Source organism: Anastrepha obliqua, chromosome 3 (assembly GCF_027943255.1).
Source record: "Anastrepha obliqua isolate idAnaObli1 chromosome 3, idAnaObli1_1.0, whole genome shotgun sequence".
NCBI lineage: Eukaryota > Metazoa > Arthropoda > Insecta > Diptera > Tephritidae > Anastrepha > Anastrepha obliqua.
The window spans coordinates 64,162,057-64,186,285 of record NC_072894.1 but is presented as its reverse complement, the minus strand read 5'-3'; the positions used below and the strand labels follow the sequence as shown (position 1 = coordinate 64,186,285).

At 37.9% G+C, this 24,229-nt stretch overlaps 1 protein-coding gene across 1 annotated transcript in view; it reads right to left on the bottom strand.

Annotated features, from left to right (window-relative positions):
- Nucleotides 1–23,995, bottom strand: part of LOC129240319 (protein encore-like) — an 87,402-nt gene extending 63,407 nt beyond the window's left edge. Inside the window, exon 1 of the mRNA XM_054876047.1 lies at nucleotides 23,937–23,995. The gene's annotated coding sequence lies outside the window, so the exon portion shown is untranslated. The remainder of the gene's footprint in view (nucleotides 1–23,936) is intronic.
- Nucleotides 23,996–24,229: the final 234 nt, after the last annotated feature.

Genomic DNA, 24,229 nt, shown 5'->3' with positions numbered 1-24,229 from the left:
AATGCGCGACAGTGTGGGCAGATTTCAAAAGGCGTTTCGGGGGAGCGGCTGTACAGCTGCCATTTTGAAATGAAAATAAATTAAAAAAATTTTTTTGTACACTCAAGACCTGTGTTTATGTAACCCTAAACTTTTTTTTACTAATTAAATTAATACAAGTATGAAAACAAAATCCATGAAAATTTGATTTTTACAGTAGAATCCCCCCTTAAATCTTTCGGAGAACACAAAAGTAAACTATCTGATTGCAAATAATATAGGTTTCTGCTTTGCATTATCGCATATTTCGATGTCCCGTGCGACACTGAAAAACGACTATATGTATGTTATCACTTTCTCGAAGGAACATGCAGTAAAATCACCAAATATTAAGCATAAAGCGAGGTATTTTATATAATTAAAATAAAAGAATCGTACTGAAAAATAAGAAGATTTGTGGTTTTGGTACTTTCGTATATAAAGTAGGTCATTGTAAGGGTGAAACTAAAAAAATTTAAAATTAAATTTATATGTATTTATCAATAAGTCATTCTGTAAATATATACTTTTGAATCATTTAAATCTGGATGAGCCAAAAAGACGGAGAATAAAATAAGGAAAGCAACGATGGGGAGAAAAGGTGAAGGAAGATCAAACAAAACTACAAAAGAATAAATGAAAAAACACGAAAAGAATACGGAATGCTAGGCAACAGCGGAAAGCGTTGGATAAAGGAAACAATGAAATGAAATAATGAATGAAAATAAAAGACGATATGAGCGCGTATGCTTGAGACAAATTCGGGAGAAGCTCGCAGAAATGTGAAATGCAAAACGAGCAAGCCTTACAAATGCAATCCAACGTTGGCACAAGCTGTAAAAACGTGGAGGCGTTTCCAAGCGACATGCAAAACAAAATTAAAAGTACTCGAGGAAATATAAACATCCACAATTTGTGAAGCCATCATTAATTGGTGTGAGGCTAGAAGTAGGAGATAGCGCCAAATATTTAGGTGTTTGCATTTAACATTTGTGAGGCGTAACTACGTTTTTAACACATCCGATACCATTTCTAAGAATGTGTTACATAATGTAAAGGAGTTTAAGGGTCATGAAAGGTCAATACGTTTTTAACACATCCGCCATCATTCCTAAGAATGTATAATATTACAGAGGGTAAAGGACTTTAAAGGTCATACAATTTTATTGAGTACGAAATTTCTTTCAGTCGTCACATTTTATTCTTTCACAATCGTACTCGGTTCTAGGCTTTATATGTCGCAATGCATCTTAATTTTCTGATCCGTATACCTATAAACGACTGTTTACGGCTCTTGTTCCTTCTCACTTATCATTTGGAGACCTTGCGACCAACTTTGAATAACATAGAATTGAACATATTCAAAATATATTTCTTAAACAAGCATTACGTTTACTTCAATTTGAGGCCCCTGTTCTATCCTATAATTACAAGCTTATGATAATTAATCCTAGAAAAGAGAAGAACAGTCCTTTCACTTTTATTTATTTTCAGTATTATCGTCGACTGCCCAGTTCTACTTGAGCGGATAAGCTTTAATGTTCATCAAAGAAGCCTTTGCAATTTTTACACTTTTTATGGGGAAAACTTTAAGACTAAATTTGCGAATAATATATCCATTGCTCGCGCACTTCGTGACTATAATTCATTATCCAATTCCAGGCTGGTTGATTTCGCTTTATCTGGATCTAATTATTAATTGTAAAAATTTAAAATTTAGTGTCTTAATATCGCACATATATTGATTGCTAATATTTTTGTTACCAAATTTGACCTGTTTTTCTTTATATTTTTGTCCAGTCTGTAAGGCACTTTATACTGTAAATTTTTAAAATAGTTAAAGTTTAATAGCTAAATACTGTAAAATTTTATTAAGAAACAAATTATTCTCGACAATAAACCAAATTGGAAAATGAATGTGGAGAAAGCTGCGGTAGCTCTAATTTCATGCAAAAATGCCTTAGGCCGTAGGTAGAGTCTTTCTCCGAAGAACACTCACTGGCTGTACAGGACCGTTATCAGACCTATCCTCCTTTAGTGGATTATAGTCTTGTGGACTGATCTCAACAAGACTACGATTAGAAATAGGCTACAGAAAGTTCAACGTACGGCGCTTATATGTGTGTACCATCGGCTCTTTGAACCACACCCTCTGATGCTCTGAATACTCTTTTTTTCTTACCTGCCTTAGATATGGTTGGTAAATAGTTAGAATGCAGGTAACACTGCTGCTATTCTTGTCGTAACGAATCAATGGCACTATTTAGGGGTTGCACACTTGGCCATAACACTCGATCTGGGTCGAACTAATCCTGTTGACTAATGTTTGGATGAATTATATTTAAATAGGTTATTTAGTGCTAGAATTCCAACTAGACGTAAGTGACAATATACCTGCTCGGAAAAACTGCTTATGGTTCTTTACTGATGGCAAAGGTCGGGCATCTCTTAACGAGATGGCGTTATATTTGCGCAATCATTTGATATGGGCGCCAGAGCATAGTAAAAAAAACAACCTTGACAAGGGAATTGTAAGGCAGACAAATTAGCGAGACGGGGCACTGGGTTGATAGTCTGGCATGTAATGATACAAAAATAATTTCCTCAGAATGAGACGGCAGGCGCTCAAAGGCGCTACATAATCGGTCAAGGAAAAACGTGCTTTGATCACAGGTCGACATGTTCAAGGATTGAATGTCCGTCATTTCAAATATTGCAGAAGCTACAAGAATAAGGAGGAGGAAGAGTCTGCCAGACATCTTCTTTGTCATTGTTCTGTCTGGCATGCCACTAGGTTGAGATACTTTGGCTCGTCTTTCTTGATTGATACTAATGACCTTAGGGATACTAGTGCCAGCCAGATTAAGAAAAGTAGCTGGTAAGCTGCTACTGTAGTATCACAACGGTTTGGCAGTGGTCTAATAGCGTAGATAGATGGCGGCGTCAATCGATATTACAGGCGCAGTTAATACTGATTAAAGTTGCAATGTAACAGATGGTTGTTACGCGGATTAGTGATCTTTTGATTTGTTTATTGGATAGCTTTGCCAGTAAAAGGTGGACCCTAGGTAACAAATATGGGTATTAGATGCCCTGATACTAAAAAATAAATTATTAAAAAAACGAAAATCTTAAGTTGTTATTTCACATATTTAATGTGATTTCGATCGTGTTAGTGCAAACTAGCACTATTTAATCCACACTGCAGTGATTGTTTTCAGTCTCTCTTCTTCTTGTTCTACTCTTTAAAAGTTTTTTTTTATTTTTTAATCACGATAGATATTAACTGCCATTTTTCGGCAGTGTTGCCATCCAAAATTCTCCTAATCCGCTTAAATTATGAGAATTAAGTCTAGTTGTGAAAACGCACTAGTTGCATTTAATTCCTACTGCCTACTTGAGTTTTGTTTAAGAAACATAATCAGTCCGTATCAACCAAGCAATAATTCTGCTACTACTTTTATCTAAATTTGTTTTTGTTTGTTATATGTGAAGGTATATACTCTGAACACTTCTGTAGATTCAAAAACGTTTTTACAAAGCTTATTTACATATAATTTTGTAAAACAACATAAATATCATGATGGACTAAAATTTCACGTGCGACAGTGATTAAAACTTAATGAAAAACAAAAGTACAAATAGTTTTCGGGTACAATCAAAACCATTTTTATGATACATCAATGCAGAATGTTATAAAATTAGTCACACCGAAATATTGTATGAGATTCGCTGATATCGGCATTTGCATTATTTTTCGCGTAAACTACTTCCGGTTTGTCCTGTGCGAATACTTTGGTGGACTAAGTGCTAAATGCTAAGAAAATTGTGAAAATAAAAGAACGTTTTGGCTGACGGTTTTTTCAGTTTAAATGTGTACCATGGTCACGTGCGACATGATAAAAATTCCCATATGCACGCCATTTAGTCCATTGTACTGCACTCGGGTTCCCTTTTTAATTTTCTTTAAATCTACTCGACTTCCGAAGAAACCTGAGTCAAGGCTGTCGCTTCTTAACACATCAGTGCCAAAGACCTCAAGCCTGATTCGGGCGCAGGTCGAGCAGACGCACAAAAAGTGGTTCGCCGTCTCATCCTCTTCTCCACATGGTAGGCAGAGTGCACTGTCTGTTTCGCCTATAGAAAGTGAACCGTTATCAGTCCAACCAGCTGCCTATAGCTCCTTCTGCTCAATAACATGAGGACCTGCGAGAGCCGCTCTCAGCCTGCTCGCCAACTCGCTTGTGGGTTGAAGCTAAGCACGGCTTTGATGGCTGCAGAAGCGAGTGGCCAACTTCTTTGGCTCGGAGCCTATTCTAGCTAAAGAGTCAGAGGTACGCACGTGTCCCGCGATAATCACGTGTCCCGGGACTCATGTTAGCATCAGGATGTTATGTCTAAAGATATAGTTTAGGCTGGATTTACAGGACTCAACAACCCTTAAAGTGGTTGCAGGGCTGTTTAAGGCCACGAGCACAGCTTTGCTGTCTCTGCAGGCATATACAGATTTGCCTCTCGACCAACTGCCTGAAACGCGATTTCATTAATATGATTTTTTTCGTTACTTCAATTAAATTAATTATTTTTATTTTTATTAATGAAGCATTTTTTCTTTTCAAATTTTTGATTAACAAATTTCCAAATATCATGCCTAGACATCGGATTCTTATGCAAGTGCATATTTTTGTTTAACAACTTCGATACAAAGTTTACAACATGCAACATGTACTAACATATCTTCCAGTAAATTTCTTGGAAAATCGCTTTCTTTTGTCCTTCTGATAGGATGTAAATAATCTGCCAAATGAACGATGCTTTATGTGTATGTATGTACGTGCATATGCGTGGTTATTTTCAAAATGGAAGGAATGCCATTTTGAAGAATGAAGATTACTCAATGGCCTTATAATAAAAGTAGAGAGTATCATTCTCAGCACTATGCTCTGTTGTTATGCCTTCGTATTTAGGTCACACGACCCACACAACAACAAATGTCACACAATCTCTGTAATATGTAAATAATATATGCTTGTGTTCACTCAAAGCATGTTATATAATCAGCGTTCTCTTGTAAATGTACATATTAACACACACACAGGCACATATAATATTCTCGGCAGGAGAGAAGGGACTAGTGATAAAAAAGGCAAATAGAGAAATCCTGTACAAAGGACACGATTGAAGCTGTGATGCTGTGTCGAGGCCGCCGCCAAAACGAAAACTTCACACATACATATATACACACGTAAATTTGTACATTTAGATGTAGGGGCAACAGTAGCAGAAACAATGGCACCAGCTTCGTTGCAATTGCAGATTCTGAACACGCTACTTACTCATACACACGCATTAATATAAAGCTGTATACGTACATATGTGTGTGTTTCTGTTGCAGTATTCGTTGTTGCATATACATACAAAGTATTCAATTGGTGGTATGGTGTGGTGTACGAGAGGAGGCGTGCATCCGATGCTATTCGGCGCCTTGGCCAGACATTAAGTTGACTAGACTTGATGCTTGTGCTGTGAGCATGATTTGATTTGAATTCAGCACTAGTATATAGGCATTTGTGAGTAAGTTGGTGTGGGTGTGCTTTAAGGCAGGAGGTGTGGCTGGCTTACAACTAAACTACATACGAGTGGTATGTTGCAACAATGAGCACGCGACAATGATCGTGAATTTTGGACTATGATACGAGCATCCACGATGCGACTATTACAAATAAGTATGTACATAAATGTGCATACATATACTTACATATGTGTGTATGTATGTAAATTCTTGCAAATGCACCTGTGCACAATGGATTTCGTATTTAAGTAAATACTGTCTACCAGGAAATAAAAGCCTTTGAGCATTCTCGAAATTGATGCCAATGTGTTTTCTTTTACTCTAATTTGCTCTTGGCTACACATATTCAAGTAGGATCATATCCCAAACGCTAATGGGTTGAATATGTAATGCAACTTTGAAAACATTTTTACTAATATTTATTATTTTCGCCCCAACCAAAAAAATGGTATCTATTTTCCTTCTTATGAATCGGCTGTTTAGCTGCTTATACGTCTCCTCATTTTAGACTGTAGGTGATATGGCGTTGATGTTGTTATTTTTTGGAGGAAGTGAGGCACAACTTTAACTGAAGTTCCAATCATTCAGGTCATTTAATTTTTTTCGAAAGGACTTCCCATAATGGAATCTAATGAGTCAAAAGTGGCACCTTGTGTGCTGAACCTATTTTCTGGTGGATGAAGAATCGATTGTACTACTTTTGAATAATTGAATTACTAGGTTGTGCAATAAGTCCCTGAAGTGAGAATCTGGAAGGGCTGAAAAATATGCTTCCACAGCTGTTATGACCTCAACATTTGACGAAAAACGCTTTATACGCATGCATGTTTTTTGGTCTGGAAACAGATGGCAGTCGCTAGGAGCCAAATCTGGTGAATACGGTGGATGCTTCAACAGCTCTAATTCATGGATTTCAGCCATTGTTAATATGCTATTGTGACAAGGTCTTTTTCACGAATTTTTTCCTTCAGCTGGTCTAAAATGTTATAATAGTGTTATTGTTTTGCCAGTTTCCAAGTAATCTACAAACAAAACAATTCCTTTTGCATCCCAAAAAACTGATGCTAACACCTTCTTGGTTGATTTCTTGTTACGAACTCGTTTCGGAGCCAAAGAATTAGGTTCACACCACTCTTTAGGCTCTTATTTTAATGTAGGATCATGCTAATAGAGCTAAATCTCATCCATAATAATGAAACGACGCACAAAATCCACTTTATCTTTTCGAAAACGTTCTAAATGTTGCTGGTGGTTTTGTTCGTTGTTAGCGAATGTGGCACCCATTGTGCACACAGCTTTCTAAGACCCAATACTTCAGTCAAAATATTGCCTCCACTGCCCAATGAGATGCCTAGGGCTTCCACTGGACAATTTTACAATACGATATCCTGTATTTTTTCTACGATTTTTAGTGTTATTGTTGTTCTTGGATGTCCTTGAGTTGGATCGTCTTCAAGGCTTGTACGACCACATTTAAATTGAGCAACCCATATTTCTACAGTAATAATTGATGGCGAAAAGTCCTTATCCACTTTCACCATTTGCTGTGCCAAGCTGTGAACAAACTATGTGTGAGGTATTTACGAATCTCTGCTTTCAGATTATGTACATGTATATGCCATCAGGTATGGAATATGGCACCGTTCAGTAGCATGCATTCCAAAAGTCCAACTTCGTATGCCTCTGCTACATAGATTCCGCGTAATGCCAGCAAAGATCTGAGTTATGTTAACTTTAAGGGCATCGGTCGCTTGTGGTATACACCGGTGATTTTAAATTACACACAAATCGCCCCATCTTTTAAGCCGATTCATGTCATCTTCGCTTTACCGGTTATCCACAGCGCCCGTCCCAATTAAAAAATCTTACATGTGCTTAGGCCACGACAGAACAGAAAGGGGACTCAACTGCGGACTACTTCGAATGTACATAAATTATGAGTGCTACTGAGTAGTAATAAAAACATCAGCTTGACGTATTTAACCATTTTCCATCCCTAAACCCTTAATTTCTACAAAGATAGATCCATGCTAGAAAATAAGAGGCTATGGAGTTTTATTTTTCTCGGACTTCTGGACTACATTATCAATCAATGGAGGTAGTTATACTAAGATCAAGGGAAAGCCTGGCAGCTCTAAATGATATTAGCACTGTCTTCAGGGTCAGCCTTATATGTGTTCCGAGACATAGAGATACTGAAGGAACCGTAAGGCCGACGAACTAACCAGAAAGGGTACAAATCTTCGTCTGTTTGAAAACAGAGGCAATATTGGAATTCCTATGGCAACTTCAACTTAGGGATAAAAAATAATATTCTGCATGGAGAGAAGAAAATACGTATTTTACAACCAGGCTAATTTGGGCGCAAGTAGATTAAAAAGGTCAAGAAAATTGCTTAACCTCTCAAGAGAGAACATCTCGAAGGTCGTGGCTTGTGTCACTGGTCATTGGCTGTTTGGTAGGCACTCTTCTAGGCTAAGAATATTTTCGCATGAATACTGCAGAAGTTGTAGAGACGAGGAACAGGAAGAAACAGTAGAAGACTTCCTCTGTAATTGCTCAGCCTTAGCTTGGAGTAAAGCAAGGATGTTAGGAAAATACCATTTTGACTCTGTCACGGAACTATCAGGTTTTGGGATAAAACCTATCCTGCGCTTCATAAGAAGGTCTAACTAGTTCCAAGAAAAGTTCCCGTGTTACACAGTGGCACCACAACGGACCTATATGGTCTAAGTGAGCCATAAGCCAAATGCCACAAAAATTTAACCTAATCTAACTAATATATATTGTATATAACATCATATTTCATGATGGAATCTAGCTAAAAGGACTGTACGACTCTTCCGAGCCAGGAACCATATCTCTACTACTAAATTCCAATCTAAGAAGATTTGTAGGGAAGAGCAAACGTCTGTACACTTTCCTTTTATTTTGGTAAGCGAATAATTTATCCGAATTAGGCTGAAAGCGCGCACACAGGACGACCAAATATATGGCTTAGCCAAATTTGGACTGTTTCCTTAGTTTCAGCAGAAAAGAGCGTCGAACGCAATTTTTGGTATCCATTACCACGTCGTATTATTGTATAATCACATTATTCACTTTTCCTTCACTTATTACATATATAAATAGGTATATAATTGGCGTTTACAATCCTTTTTGGGTGTTTAGCCGAGCTCATCGTCCTATTTGTGATGTATGTCTTGTTGCTTTTCCACTTTTCCTATTAACCCTTTCGCGGACAAACCGGCAAACGCCATAACATAAGAGCAGGACGACATTCCCCGTCATTAATAAAAAAAAAAAAAATAATTGGCGCGTACACTTCTGTTAGGTGTTTGGCCGAGCTCCTCCTCCTATTTGTGGTGTGCGTCTTGATGTTGTTCCACAAATGGAGGGACCTACAGTTTCAAGCCGACTCCGAACGGCAGATATTTTTATGAGGAGCTTTTTCATGGCAGAAATACACTCGGAGGTTTGCCATTGCCTGCCGAGGGGCGACCGCTATTAGAAAATGTTTTTATTAATTTTGCTTTCACCGAGATTCGAACCAACGACCTCTCAGTGAATTCCGAATGGTGATCACGCACCAACCCATTCGGCTACGGCGGCCGCCCCCCGTCATTAATTATTGGAACAAAATTTAACACAAACGATAAAAGCCACAAACACGGGACTTCCCGATCTGACCTATGCTATCAAGTTTGGATTACAAATAGGAAAGGACGGCTATATTCGTAAAAATAGAATGCATATATAATGTGCAAAAGCTAATTCAATTATTGATTTCGATCATTTTCCTGCAATCCCGAAGTGATTACCTTCTTTGTATCTGAATATATAGCAAATGCCCCACCGAAACGTCAATCCAGAAACTATTGCCCGCGAAAGGGTTAATAAACCCCCTATTACCCCTATTTACAATAGCCACACGGAACAAGTGTGAATATCTGGCACTAAAATGAATATATTATACATAGGGTTCTTCGTTAAGAGTGCTCGAACTTTAAAATTAAATAAAGCAAACAATTTAAGTGATATCGTCACACTGGCTTCTTATTTCATATGTTGGCGGCCGCTGTAGTCGATTGGGTTTGTGTATGACTATTACTCGGATTCGAAAACCACTGTGGGCAGTAACACCACATGAAAGAAAAGGTATTTTCTAGTAGCGGTCGCTTCTCAGCAGACAATTGCGAACCTCCGACTGTTTCTCCGTCACGAAAAAGCTGGACATAAAAAAACATTTGCGATTCGGAGGTGGCATAAAATTATAGATTTCCCCATTTGCTGAACAACATCAAGACGCGCACCACAAATCAGATGAGGAGCTGTGTGAGCTGTGATCTGTGCTGACCTTCATGGCGGCAAACGTTTATGGTGTATCTGCACAGATCAACCAATGTACATAGCGCCAAGGAAAATAGTCGAGCGGCGTTACGTCATATGATCTCGGTGGTTAGTGAATGCCAAGATGACGAAGGCCTGGAATTTCTCAATTATTGGGCATGGGAATAAGTTTGCGCCCTCGTAAAAGAGGTGTCGCTGTTGATACTATTTTTATGTTCGCTCTAGTATATACTGGTGTTTTGAAGGTGTATATGTAAGGTCTCGATCGCAGTAGCTGACATTCGTTTGAAGCGTAAAGATCCTTTTTTATCCGACGTCAAAAACTTCTACGTTCGTCCCGAAAATACAGCATTTGCGGGAAGTCATGCTTCATTGCTACCTTTTAAAGAAAAGTGCAGCTGAAGCGTGTCGTATATTGATCAATATTTACGGTAATCACACTCCATGAAATACAACTTGTAAAGAGTGGTTTCGACGCTTCCAAAGTGGCAATTTCGACGTAAGTGATAAAGATCGCGAAGGGACACCGAAAAAATTCGAAGCTACTCAACTACAATAAATATTTGATTAAGACGCATGTCGAACCCTTAATGATATGTCTAAAGAGTTGAATGTTGACATTTCAACCGCCGGTAAACGTTTGGACGCGATGAGAATGGTCCAGAAAAGAAAAGGTAACTGCGTGCCCCATCAATTGAAGGAGAGGGATATCGAGAGACGTTTGGTGAGTTCGCGATACTTCTTGAACGGCAGAAAAGAAAGGGTTTTGATAGCCCTAAGGGTCAAAAAGGTTGGATTCTGTCAGGGGAACCAGGTCCATCGACAGCAAAAAAAAAAAATATTCATACTTCAAAGGTTATGTTGTGCATCTGGTGGGATCAGAAAGGTGTCATCTATTATGAACTCCTTAAACCATGTGAAACCATCACTGGCGATCGTTACCCAATGCAGCTAATGCGTTTGAATCGAGCTCTCAAAGAAAAGCGACCGGAATGGGACGGTAGACATGACAAACCGATTTTGCTGCATGCCGACGCCACGAGACACGTTGGTAAATCGGCCCAGAACTATTTAGAGGTACTGAATTGGGAAATCTTGCCCCACTCGCCGTATTCCCCAGACATTGCACCTTCGGAGTACCATCTGTTCCGATCAATGCAAGGGTTGACTTATTGCAGAGCGGTTCACTTCTTACGAGAGCATCGCGAACTGGCTCAATGAATAGATCAAGCCAAAGAACTCGAATTTTTCGTCACAGGAATCCGTATGCTGGCTGAAAGATGGAGTAAAGTTGTGGCTTCCAATGGCGTGTATTATTTAATTGTTAAAATAATTCATAACTTTGCCTAAGAAAGGACGGAAAGGCATAGGAACTTTCTCACGCAGTATGGTAAGTAGCGCCATTCTGTAGAAGCCAATCTTTGTGGTCAAAAAAGGTTTGCTTTCATCGTCTGATATCGATCGTCATAGACAGTAAGCGCAGCTCTTTGCGTAAATAAAATAAGTATAAGATTGTAAAACAGTGTATTTTTCGGTTTCGGTCGCATGGAGCTTCCGTGAATTCTCGTAACCCCCATCAACTTGAAGAACATATTCTGCAATCCGCCAATTTGACAGCGGTAGCTTTCACACAGAGACAATTCGAGTGGACTTATTGAAAAACCCTTTATGCTCGCTTACTTACCACGGTAATCAGAGGCGTTTTCATCATAATTATAAAACACACGACATTTAACTTTAATGTCTCATAATAAATCCCATTTTGCTATGTAGTGTGAAGTAGGATGTTTTATTATTCAATTAAAATGATGTCAACAAAATGCTTTAATTAATTCACTTAAACACGATAAAAACAAGACAAGTACCAGGAACTCCAACAAAAGAATAAATAATGCACGCGATTATGGAGGAAAACGAAGCCTGCAAAGGCCAATGGATAAATAGTGAGCGGTGCAGGGTAAAAGGTAACATGGCAGTAGGAGAAGCTGCAGTGCCGACACTTTAATGAGCATCCTTTAAAAACTGGATGCAACACAGACCGTCGTGCTGGCGGGCTTCTGGTTTATGTGAGTGCGGCTAAAATTTATATATGCACATAGTTTGCAACTATGGTTGTGTGTTTGCGGTGGGAGTATGCCCAGATTGGTGTGTGCGTGTGCGTGTAGGTGTAGATTTGCTATTGGCTGGTGTTTTGTGGCGCATTACACATAATTGCGTTAATGAGCGAGAAAATAATAATTGTGTCGTAAGTGAAGTGAAATGAATATGGGTAGTCAAATGGGATGCCCAGGAATCGAGTTGGGTTGCAAGATTTCTGATCAACAAGCAAGCAAACAAGCGAAAGCGATAATAGAATTGATAACGACTAACAACGTGAGTGAGTAATAACTAGAACAATTATGGGTATATTTCATAAAAACTTTGCTTTTTCGCAGTTGCGATGAATAGTGAAGTTTTTAGGTTATACTAATACGTATGCAATTTAATTACTGTTCACGTATACATATGTAAGTGCGCATGGATTACATAGTTGCACTACTTACCATGTATTAAAAAATGGTTTATATACAGAAAATGGCTAGCATTTACAGTGCATGTGCACGACGCACGTAAATACATACGTATGTATATAAGAATGTATGTATCATATATACATGTTCCAATTAAACTATTTACGTAACTTGCCCACATGACCTGACAGTGGTGCATTTGGCCCACATAACAAAAATCAAAGCGTAAGCAAACTTTGGATGTGAGTTTGAGTTAATTGTGCGAGTTTGGGATGTCAGCCGGTGAGAGAACTGCACACCCAAAAACATATCTCAATATATGAGATATGAACATCCATATGTATTTTGTTTGTATTTGGCAACAAGTGCGCAACAAAGATGTGGTTGGGGTTCTAACAAATTATGCTGCGATATAGCTAAGGTTAGGTTAGCCTGGTTGACATTAAGCCACGTATAGACCTTTTGGTCCCTAGCGATACCAGATGGATACCGACCTCTACGAATACTGATATCCATCACGTATGATGTCAACGCTTTTGGCGAATCTAAGCAGAGCTGTTAGATCCGGTGGGCTCCCTGGCATTTTCAACGCGTTTTTAATAATGCAGGGCAGACGCACAGAAGACGTTCTAAAGTTTCCTCAACATCCTCTCTGCATTTCCTGCATTTGTCCGTGTTAGCAATTCTATCTTGTACGCTTGTGCAGTCAATAGATTATGACCTGTCAGCATACCTATGATAGTTCTGCAGTCTTTTCGCAAGAGCGTAAATATGAATTGAGTCAGTTTTTTGTCGTTAGTTCTACATATGACTTTTGCTGTTTTGCATGTGGTCAGATTAATCCAACAAACTTCCATTCGTTTTTTCCTGTAGTCGTCTATTTCGTATTTAGCGGTTTTGGTATGTCGTTCTCTTGTTCAAATGGTCGTCTAACAGCACATTTTGGCTTATAATGGCTTTGTGACCAGGTACCCAATAGATATGCAGCCTTCTGTTTTCGGCTAGCCTTTCTATGGCCTCGCTCCGTTGAACATTTTTGGACTTAATACAATATGAGCGTATTGCGTCTATAGCTGCTTGACTGTCCACGTATATATTAATTATTGAGCTCTTTCTTGTTCTTGTGTAGGCTAGCTCTGCGGCTTTTCCCACAGCAAAAACTTCCGCTTGGAAAATACTGCTCTGGTCTGGCACCTTGATAGGCTGCCTAATCCTTAGTTTTAAGCAGTAAATTCAAGCTCCCACTCTGTCTAAAGTTTTCGAGACGTCTGTGTAGATGTGAAAAGACCTATGGCCAGGCTTCATGCCCTTGTGCCGTCCCTCATCTTTAATTGTAATATGAAACCTTTTTTCCCAATTCAGAATCACAAACTTGTTGATTTGAAAACTTTGATTAAGGGAGATTCGCATCTCATGTATATTTAACGACTGAATTTCTTGCTTCGCTTAAAAAACAATTTTTCGAACAGTGTTACGAGTCCATTTTTGAAGAATTTAAAAACACAATAAGCAGTTGCCAGTTTAAGTGAAGCACTTGACACTAGAAATCCGTGCGATCGAGCTTTAAATCATGCGCCTGGTACTCATTCGATTACGTGTAGAGATCGCAACAGACGACAGGCTTATAAAGTAGACGACAGACATTGTGAGCACCTACAAACTCTCCACGGGCTACTAGACCCTTACAACCGAGTCTGTAGTTATGCGCCTAAGTGACCAACATCCCAAGCAGTTATTGTATGACAGCGAGTACTCCGTGATAGTAACAAACTGTTCAATTGTTAGCTATCAAACTAATTTTAGTTAAGAGCAAACTTTTGTTTGAATGCCCTCGTACATTAAGCAAGGCTCATACGTTTTTATAAACTTATTCCTACATATTTTATAATGCATACCGCGGCAAAAACTACTTAAAATTTTTTCAAAGTTTACGTCATTCTATAATACATTCATTGTCAAAACGAAAATTTTGCTTCTAATACTGATTAAGTCAAACGCAGCACACTTACGACACAAAATCCGACATGGCACACGTTTTCGCTAAACTGTGCCAAAGTGAATGTGTTGGCTCTTATAGGCACACATCGACCCACAGATGCCTGTACAGTTGCAGTTGAATAGATTCATCATATTTGAAATTACAAATTGTATGCTTCGATGTGCTTGCCATAGCTGCCGAAATTTATATGACTTTTCTCGTATAAAATGGCTAATCAATTTCTTTTGGTTGTAGCTTACAGCGATACGCTCCATGTACCTTTTGTCAAAAAAGTATCAGAAATCGGTAAATAAAACATGAACTATTTGTTATTCATTCAAATTCATTATATTTCTTTCAAGATGGAACTCTTTCGGAATAATAAACCGACAAATAAACCAATCATAAAAACATTTGTCTAACAAATATTTCGAAATCGGCATCAGTTCTCGCCGCGTATTATTTTTTATGACTTCTGCAGACTTGTGGTAAGTGATAATTTGAGTTTCAGAGCGAAGAAAAAGTCAGCCGCGAAAAATCAGGGGAAAATGATGATGGTACTCGTATGCATGATGATCTGCGTCGAGATCCTTGTCCAGTAATTCGTTCACAACAGATAATGGCAGCTTTGTGAGATTATGCATTATCGAGATGCATAATCTATGAATTTTTTTTTTCATAAATTTGAAATTTTCGGTGAATTTGTTAGTTTCCTGCAAATATTTGAATGGGCTTTTTTGTATAATGAATGTTCGATACTTTTTTTGACAGAATGTGCCTTTAGCAATGCAAAAATAGTATTCGGTGAGTGAGTGTATGTGTGACAGCATATATTTGTGGACGACCACTTGTAAAATGAAATTCTCGAAATAGCGGCGCAGCCAAAGCCAATGAAATATATGAATGCGCGCGCACAAATCTAAAATGAGTTGAAAAAATGCAACCTATGTACTAAATAACCATTCATTTTCTAATGTTTTGCTTCTCTTATTTCCGATTTGAATCTAATTTTTAATTTGTTTCTTTGATTTTGTAGTTTCTATTTTTTGTCCTGCACTCAGCTTTCTAACCGCGTTATGGGCTGTTTGCCACTTTGTGTACAATATGGCGGTGGAGGTACGCGTGTCAGCAGGGAAGAAGCACCCGAAGACGGAGTGACAATAAAAATAAACCATGCGATTAAATAGAATGAAATCATTTTTTCTTATAGTGTAAACAAGTCCAACAGTTTGTAAAAATATTTTGGGCGTGCGTGTGTATGTGCACACATGTTCCCGGCAGTGAAACACCAAAGTGTTGAGAAAAACATACTAGTTTACTATTACAGGGTCCGGCACTCGAAGTGTAACCAACTTCAGACCGCTCGCGCAGCTGATGCACGTGCATCAGTGTCTGTTAGTTGGCTAAATGACAGTCCAGAGTATTGTTAAAAGAGCGCGGGAGCATTTTGCCTAGAGTAAACGCGAAAAAAGAAAGTCAGTAATGAATTTCAAACCTAATAGTGTGATTGCATTATATTTGGCTGGAAAATTACAACCAACAATTGTTCGTGACCTTAGCACCTTAAAGTAAATAAAGTTTTTGTTTATCGCACCATTACTCGTTACAATGATACTGGTAGCACCGCGAAACGTCATGGAGGTGATCATCAAAAGACTGCAACGTCACGTGAAATGGTTCAAAATGTGAAGAAGTGACTTGAGCGAAATTCCCGATGAAGTGCCAATCAAATGGCGAAAGAACTGAAAATAACTGACCGTAGCCACCGCCGCATACTGAAAAGTGATCTCAAAGTCATGACTTACAAGGTCCAAAAGACGCATGATCTCACACCAAAGCAGCAGCAAGTCAGACTTGAGAGGGCGAAGGAGTAACTTCGCTTGCCCGAAAGCGGTCAATTTCCGAACATTGCGTTTTCTGACGAGAAAATGTTTCAAATTGCGCAATTCTTAGACTCCCAAAACGATAGGGTTATATGACCGACCGTTCATACGAGAATTTGAGTCATCGATTGCCCACCAGGAGACAGCACCCGCCACAGGTAATGGTTTGGGTCGCTGTAACCGCAGATTGGTACTCTCCAAACGTTTTCAAGCCTGGTGTCAAGGTAAATGCGAAATATTATGGGGAGGTTGCTTTGAAGCAGCAGGACAAAGCTCGAGTGAACCACGAATGGCTAAAAACAACGTTCCGAACTTCATAAAGTCCACACAATGGCTCTCAAATTCACCAGCCGCGAATCCGATGGATTATTCTCTTTGGGTCATTTTTGAGAGCAAGGTCCGAACTAGAAGATTCACCAGTCTCGAGGCGGTGAAATAAGCCATTGCCCGCGAGTGGGCCAAAATACCTGGAAGTCCCATTCGAGTAGCTTGCGATACGTTTCTGGACCGTCTCAAGGCCATAGTCAAGGCAAAAGCTGGTCACATCGAACTAAAGGAAATTGATTATTAATTTTGTATTATTTTCACACATTTTTTACTTTGAATTGAATAAAAGTAATTTTCCTAACTAAATGTCTAGCCTTTTTAATTGGTTACTACACTTCGACTGCCGGACCCTGTAGAATTTCTTTACTAAAATCGAACTAGTCCGAAAAAGACCAAATTTATACCGATTATACAATGATTTTATTTAATCTTTAATATTTATAAATTGTTTTTTTCCATTTTAGCAATACTCAGGAAAGGGAGGACTAATATTAGAGTAAATATTATATAAGGCAGTAAAAACCTTTTAATATTTTAAATTTGACCTAATAAAAAATGTTTTATAGTGTATTCATGATATTTTTTATTAATTTTTAATTACTCATATTACTGATTTTGGTCTATAATTGAACTAATAATGAGAACTAGTATCAGACTAGTATATTTCTGATCGAAATCTGATAATTGACATCCGGTATGGCAAATACTAGTTGATTGTTTCGAAAAAAGACAGGTGACACTAATGAAATAGTTGGCTTTTCAGTACTAGCGAGGTGGCTGACGAATGGCAATGCAGAGAGAGGTCAACTGGCTTCGCCTAGGATATTTTAACGTTAAATTCTCCAGTTGATTACAAGGAAATTTTGATGATGAAGATCACCGAAGTGTGGAGAAATCGCTAGTTCAGAACTAGCTATGTTTACAGCAGGGTTAGCTTTGTGCGCTTGCTCGATATCATCACTAATGCTAACGCAGCAGCTGCTTTTGGTGGTCTCGCTCATATTATTGTTGTTCTTTTAGTTTTTGATTTTTGGCTGTATGCCAAAAGTAATGCAACCAAAGTAAAATTATTGTACAGTAGCACCCAAACAACAAACAAAAAATAACGTAGTAAAAACGAATTTTCCCCGGGCTGCGAGCGTTCAGACGGAACGATCTCAACATCCGACACAACAAAAATTCAAATTAAACGAATAAAGATCGAGAAACCTATGCAACTAACACATGTATCTATGTACCAGTCAGCGGTTATCTGCCAATTGCTTACTACTGCAATCAATTGTGCCATTAAATAATTCGCTGAATGTTTTTGCCTTTCTTCCAAATTGTTAGTATTAGCTGGGTTCGACTCACCACTTCCCTGCTCGCCAAGCGAAATATTCCTACATATGTGAAAGCAACAAAAGTTCATCGATTTTCAAGCAACATTGTTTTTAGCCTCTTAGCTCTCAAGCGACATTTTTCCAAGGGCTATTTCTTTTTAAATTATATTTGCTTACCAAATTTAATCGTTGAATGTCTATTTGTATATTTTTAAATGTTTCTGTTTCGCTTGCTTTTCTTTGATCACAACAAATTGTTCCACAAATTTTTTACTATGCAAACTGTCAAAACAAAAATAAAGCAGTGCTGCCAAATTATATGCCGCCTACTCGCTAAGTTGTTAGTTATTCAAACGCAGCTATTACTTATCCAAATCCAATATGAACTAGCATAAATCTTCAAACAAACACAAATTTGACAGCTAATTTAATGAATCTTGAGTCCGACTGTGTAAACGGGTAGATTAATTTATGCTTCTATAATCGCGCATACCTACATAATTTAAATGAATGAGTGGATAAGCGCATGGTATGTGAGCACATTGTCAGCACATAGCAAACGAAACTAAGTGGTAGAAAAGCCCCGTAGGACCTCGGGAGCAACAGCACTTGAAGCTGACTATATTCGTGACTGTATCGGTATTCCTAAGAAACAAAATTACTTGTTAGGTCTTCGCAGATAGTTACCGTTGCATTCATTAATCATACGGATTCTGTCAGCAGGGAGTAAACCGTGACAATTTGTAGAAGTGAACTGAGTGGGGAATTAAGTATTCATTTTATACGAGAATGTTGTTAAACAAGCAACAAATATATTTTTGGATTAGATTGAAGTGGCTAACAATAGACTACGGAAGCGGCTTGTGATTGGACCCATTGCGACACCTCATAAATAGATGAAGTCTCTCCCACCAACCATGAACAACGTGTGTAGTCAACGAATCGGAACAACTGTCGCATCCTTAACTTAGCTGTGTCCCTTAGATCCACAAAAAATTCTGAATTCCTAAACTTTCGTCTCCTTTTCGGGAGAATAAGGTATTGTTATAACAGGCGTCTTAAGATTTCTCGTATTTTCCTCGTGACTCGTTATTGCATCGTTAAAATGCCAGCCAAGATTTCAATAGTTGCTACGGCTGAATTTGTATAAACTCCTAAGTGGTGTTAACTTTGAGAACATCGGTCGACACAATAAAAAGTCTGTAAAGTCCAATCGCACGATCTTGGTATCCAATTTACGCCACCTCCGCGAAAGATAACCATACCCGCAAATCGGTCATGATAAAGTTTTAACATTTGCAGGTGCTGTTCAAAAGCATTAATTGGGAGCCAACAAAGCCTGCTACACTTTAGTGCTCTCAACATCAGAAGACATACTGAACAGATGATATTATTTACAACTTGAAATTATTTACTGGTAGTTTTTTATGGTTAAAACACCTAATCCACCTGCTGTGATGAGATGCTTTCCGAGAAGAAGAATATCTAGGCTTTAGCACACCCAACAATTTAGTACGATTTTTGTAAAAATCGAGTAAATTTACAAGTGAACTATGCCCAGAAGGCAATCATTGGCAGAAGTTTCGGCCGCCCGATCATCATTTTCCTACAGACAAGCCAGCTGCTTGCAAGCGACTAGCGTATCAGCGCACACGAAACGCGAATATCTCATCTCATACAGCGAAATTGAAAGCAGGTTAACGTAAAAATAGCTTAGTACAACATGAAAAGAAATACAAAAAACGTCACAACAATAGCGAAATAAAAATTGGGGAAAAATTTGTTAAACTTGCGAATATGTTAGGCACATTGGAAAAGTAATGCGAGCGAAAAAGAGAAGCAAATAAGGCAATAAAAAAAAAGAATTTGCTGATGTTTATCAAATATATCCTTCTGCGAATATGAAAACTCTTAATTGTAAAGACGTACATATGTAGGAATGTATGTATGTACATAAAAACAAGCATATTACACAGAGTATAAAAATTGCTGCGCAACTTAGTCAGCATAAGTCACCATGAGATGATTTAGATATGGCACAGGTGAGGTTGACAGCCAATCAAAGTGTGCTGCTTCTGCCTAGTGAGAAATTGTGATAGTTAAGTTCTTTCGGCTGCTGCTATAGTGATGAGGAAACAAATGGGATGCGTCCTTACTAATTTTAAGAATAATAAGCGTTTATGAATCATGTACGTCTACATTTTTAGCTGGCAAAACCAATCGACTTGAAAGAAAACTGAATACTACGCACGCGAGACAAGTATTCATTAAGATTGATGCGGGAAAGAAAGCACCTGAAACCCAAACTGAAGGTAACTAATAGGCATTAACATCTTCACGTTCTCGCTGAATGACATGAAAGAGAAAACGATCTCGATTCTAAAGGACAAAGAACCAATGAAGCAGTTACTGGAAAAACAGAAATACAGTGGCTCAATCAAGAACTCGGACACACATAACATGCAGCTTCAAATTCAAAACTTTTGTAAGAAATGCAAGTTAAATACTTTTTAATGTTCTATTAAGGATTCAAATAGTAATAACAATTTACCAATCTATTACCTCCTTGTTATAAAAAAGTCATCATGCAGCATTCGCCAAATTGGTGTCAAAAAAGAAGTCGGACATCTGGCATTATTGCGGCTGTTTGGCACTTTAAAACGGGGAATCCTACAATTAATTTTCTCTCGGTAGAACAGTGCACAGAAAGAACCAAACGTAATAAATTAAAATAAAATTTCAGTTGTGTTTTATTGAATTAAATTCCAGATATGGGTAAACAGCGCGGACACAGCTCCATTCAAGTCATAAATTTAATTATTAGTCATCACGAAAAGCGTAAGACCGTTCGGAAAATCGCAGAAATAGTAGATAGACCCCGTTCGACTGTATACAAGGCGACAGAGCGTTTCAAGGAAACAAAATCCGAGAAAAAATAAGAAGAAATAGGGACGACCAAAACTGTTTCCGGATGCATATGAACGGCGTGTAGTGCAACGAATTAAGAAAAATCCATATCTAAGTGCTCCTAAGCTCGCAACAGAAGTCGTCCAACACCTTAATATTATATTAACTGTAACCCCCAAAGTATACGTATTATGTGGCGAAAGAATAATTATATGGAAGTGTTGCACGAAAAAACCTTTCATCAACGTGATTAATCGACACAAAAGAATAAAATTCGCAAAGCGTCATGGGAATAAGGATTTCGAGTTCTGGAAGCATGCTTTATTTGCAGATGAATGCAAGTTTAATATATTTAGGCCAGATGGAGAATCATATGTGTGGAGAAGACCTAATGAAGAGTTACGTCCGGCAGCTAAACATATATGTCCGCTCTTGGTACTGGAAATTTGTGTAACGGCAATATAGACCACGAACAATACCTAACAATTGGAAAGAAAATTTGGTCCAAAGTTCTGACAAGTTGGGAATTAAGTGCAATTTCCAGTACTATCAAGACAACGATCCCAAGCATAAGGCACTTGATCTCTGACTATGGCTTATTTACAACTGTCCTAAAGTACTTGAAACCCCTCCGCAATCTCCAGACATCAATGTAATTGAACATCTGTGGGCTCATTTGGAAAACCAACTGAAAAAGTTTGTTACTAGAAGAAGATTGGAGGAAAATAGATTCTTTAACATGCAAGAATCTGAATGCTGTGAAAAAAAATAAAGGCTGACTACATATTAATATTGTATTTTTTTTCTTAAAAAGTATTTGCCTAATGCTACTTTATATATATGTCCGAGTTCTTTTTTGTCATGTACTTTGTTACAGGGTCCGGCACTCGAAGTGCAACCGATTAAAAAGCCATAAACTTAGTTTGAAAAATTAATTTCATTCAATTCGAAGTAAAAAATGTGTGAAAATAATACACAATTAAGAATCACTTTACTTTTGCTCGACATGACCACCTTTACGCAAGGTCCCGAATGTGACTTGCAGGTATTTTAGCCCACTCGCTGCCAATGGCTTTTTTCAGCGCCTCGAGGCTGGTGAATCTTTTAATTTGGACCTTTCTTTCCTATTGGCCCAAAGAGAATGATCCATCGGATTCGCGACTGGTGAATTTCGGAGCCATTTTGGGACGTTATGAAGTAGCGAACGTTGTTTTTTAGCCGTTCTTGGTTCAATCGAGCTTTGTGAGACGGTGCCGAGTCCTTTTGAAACGTCCATGGTCTGCCACTGAAATGTTTGTCTGCCTACGGCTTCAAAGCAACTTCCAGAATACTTTCCCGATAATATTTCGTAGTTACCTTGACGCCAGGCTCAATGAAAACGATTGGAGAGCGCCCATCTGCGCTTACAGCGGCCCAAACCTTTATCTGTAGCGGGTGCTGCCTCCTGGTGGCCAATCGATGACTCAAATTCTCGTATTTTATTTACTTTAAGGAGTTTGAGCTCACGAACAATTGCTGGCTGTGATTTCCAGCCAAATATAATGCAATCACACTATAAGGTTTGAAATCCATTACTGGCATTCTTTTTTCGCGTTTACTCTCGGCAAAATGCTCCCTCCCGCTTGTAAACAATGGACTGAACTATGGACTGTCAAATAGTCAACTAACAGACAGCTGATGCCCGTGCATCGGCTACGCGGGCGGTCTGAATTTGGTTACACTTTGAGTGCCCGACCCTGTAAGTTTTTGCTGAAGTTTGTTAATGTTTTTTTGTAGTTTTTATTATTATTATTATTATTTATTAAAATAATATAAAATATTACACTAACTTAAAAAAAAAGCAGAGCACACTAGCTGCGTGGGCCTTCGGTGCTTGTAACTTTTAAAAATAGGCTTGAAGAACAAAATAAATGTGGCACATAAACGCATTAGATTTGCATTTTAATATATATATTTTTTGATTTAAAACCATATCACTTGGGTGTCCGAGTTCTTTATTCATAGATTAAGGGATTGGTGCTGCTATAAAATAAAATACAGGATGAACGATATGAAGTGTTACCTATTCAAAACTCCATAACTTTTTGTGTGAAATTAGACGGTCCATTGTCCTGATGAAAAATAGTTGTTTTCTTTTGCAAACAGAGTCCTTTTCACGATTTTTTTTTCAGTTGGCCTAAAAGGTTACAGTAATATTCAGAATTTATTAATTTACCAGTTTGCGTGTAATCCATAAACCAAATTCTTTTTATATATATAATTGGCGCGTACACCCTTTTTTTGGGTGTTTGGCCGAGCTCCTCCTCCTATTTGTGACGCGCGTCTTGATGTTGTTCAACAAATGGAGGGACCTACAGTTTCAAACGGATTCCGAACAGCAGAAATTTTTTTGAAAAGCTTTTTCATGGCAGAAATACACTCGGAGGTTTGCGAATGAATGACAGAATGAAATGACGTGAATCAATTGACAGATTGAAATGAAATTTCACATACGTTCATATGAAGAATGTACCAACATTACAAAAATATATTAGCCTAGTAGCGAAACCCTCTCTAATCGAGCCGCAAAACTTATTGAACAACCTAGTAATTCTCAAATTTAATGAACAGCCACAAATAATATGAGATACAATTGCCGATTGCCGCCAGTTTAACCTTTTTTGCTGCAAGCAATTAAAATACTTACCTATCCGCTGTATACAAATACGGTTCGGTCGACTGGGTAATCGATGATACTAAGTATTTCTTAAGGGTTTTATATGGAAAATTTCTTTCTCATTTGTTTCAGGGTGACGATTTTAAGCTTTTTGTTTTGAAGTTGCTGGCCGCGGAGATACATTGTATTTTTGACCAAATCGCATTTTAGTATAAATTTAAATATTTTAATATAAATTAAAAATAATTTCCCAAATTCTCCTTTAAAAGAAATATCAAAACATTCGGTTGCAATAATGTAATTTAGCAAACTTTAAATTGTTTTGGTGTCCAGATTTTGTATCCACAATTCTAATGCATTTCAATCACACAATATGCCAATTAAAATAGTGTAAAAATTATTTTGTAACTTACTAATATTATGGTCACTCCAAGGCAACCCTTGTTTTTCCCACGTTGTTTACGGTTTTTTTTTTGTTTTTACTTTTCTCTTCTTTCAATATACAGAACACTAATAAAGCAAATGTCGTATTAAGTTGTTGTTTTTATAGTCCAACAAATATTTTTACTCTGAAAATATGAAAGAAATTAAAAGTTAACAATTTCTAGTTTGAAACAAAAAAGTTTATAATTAGTATGTAGAAAAAAATTTACTCTACTCACCAAAACTATGGGAAAGTGATCTGAAACGTAGAGGCCGGACAAGC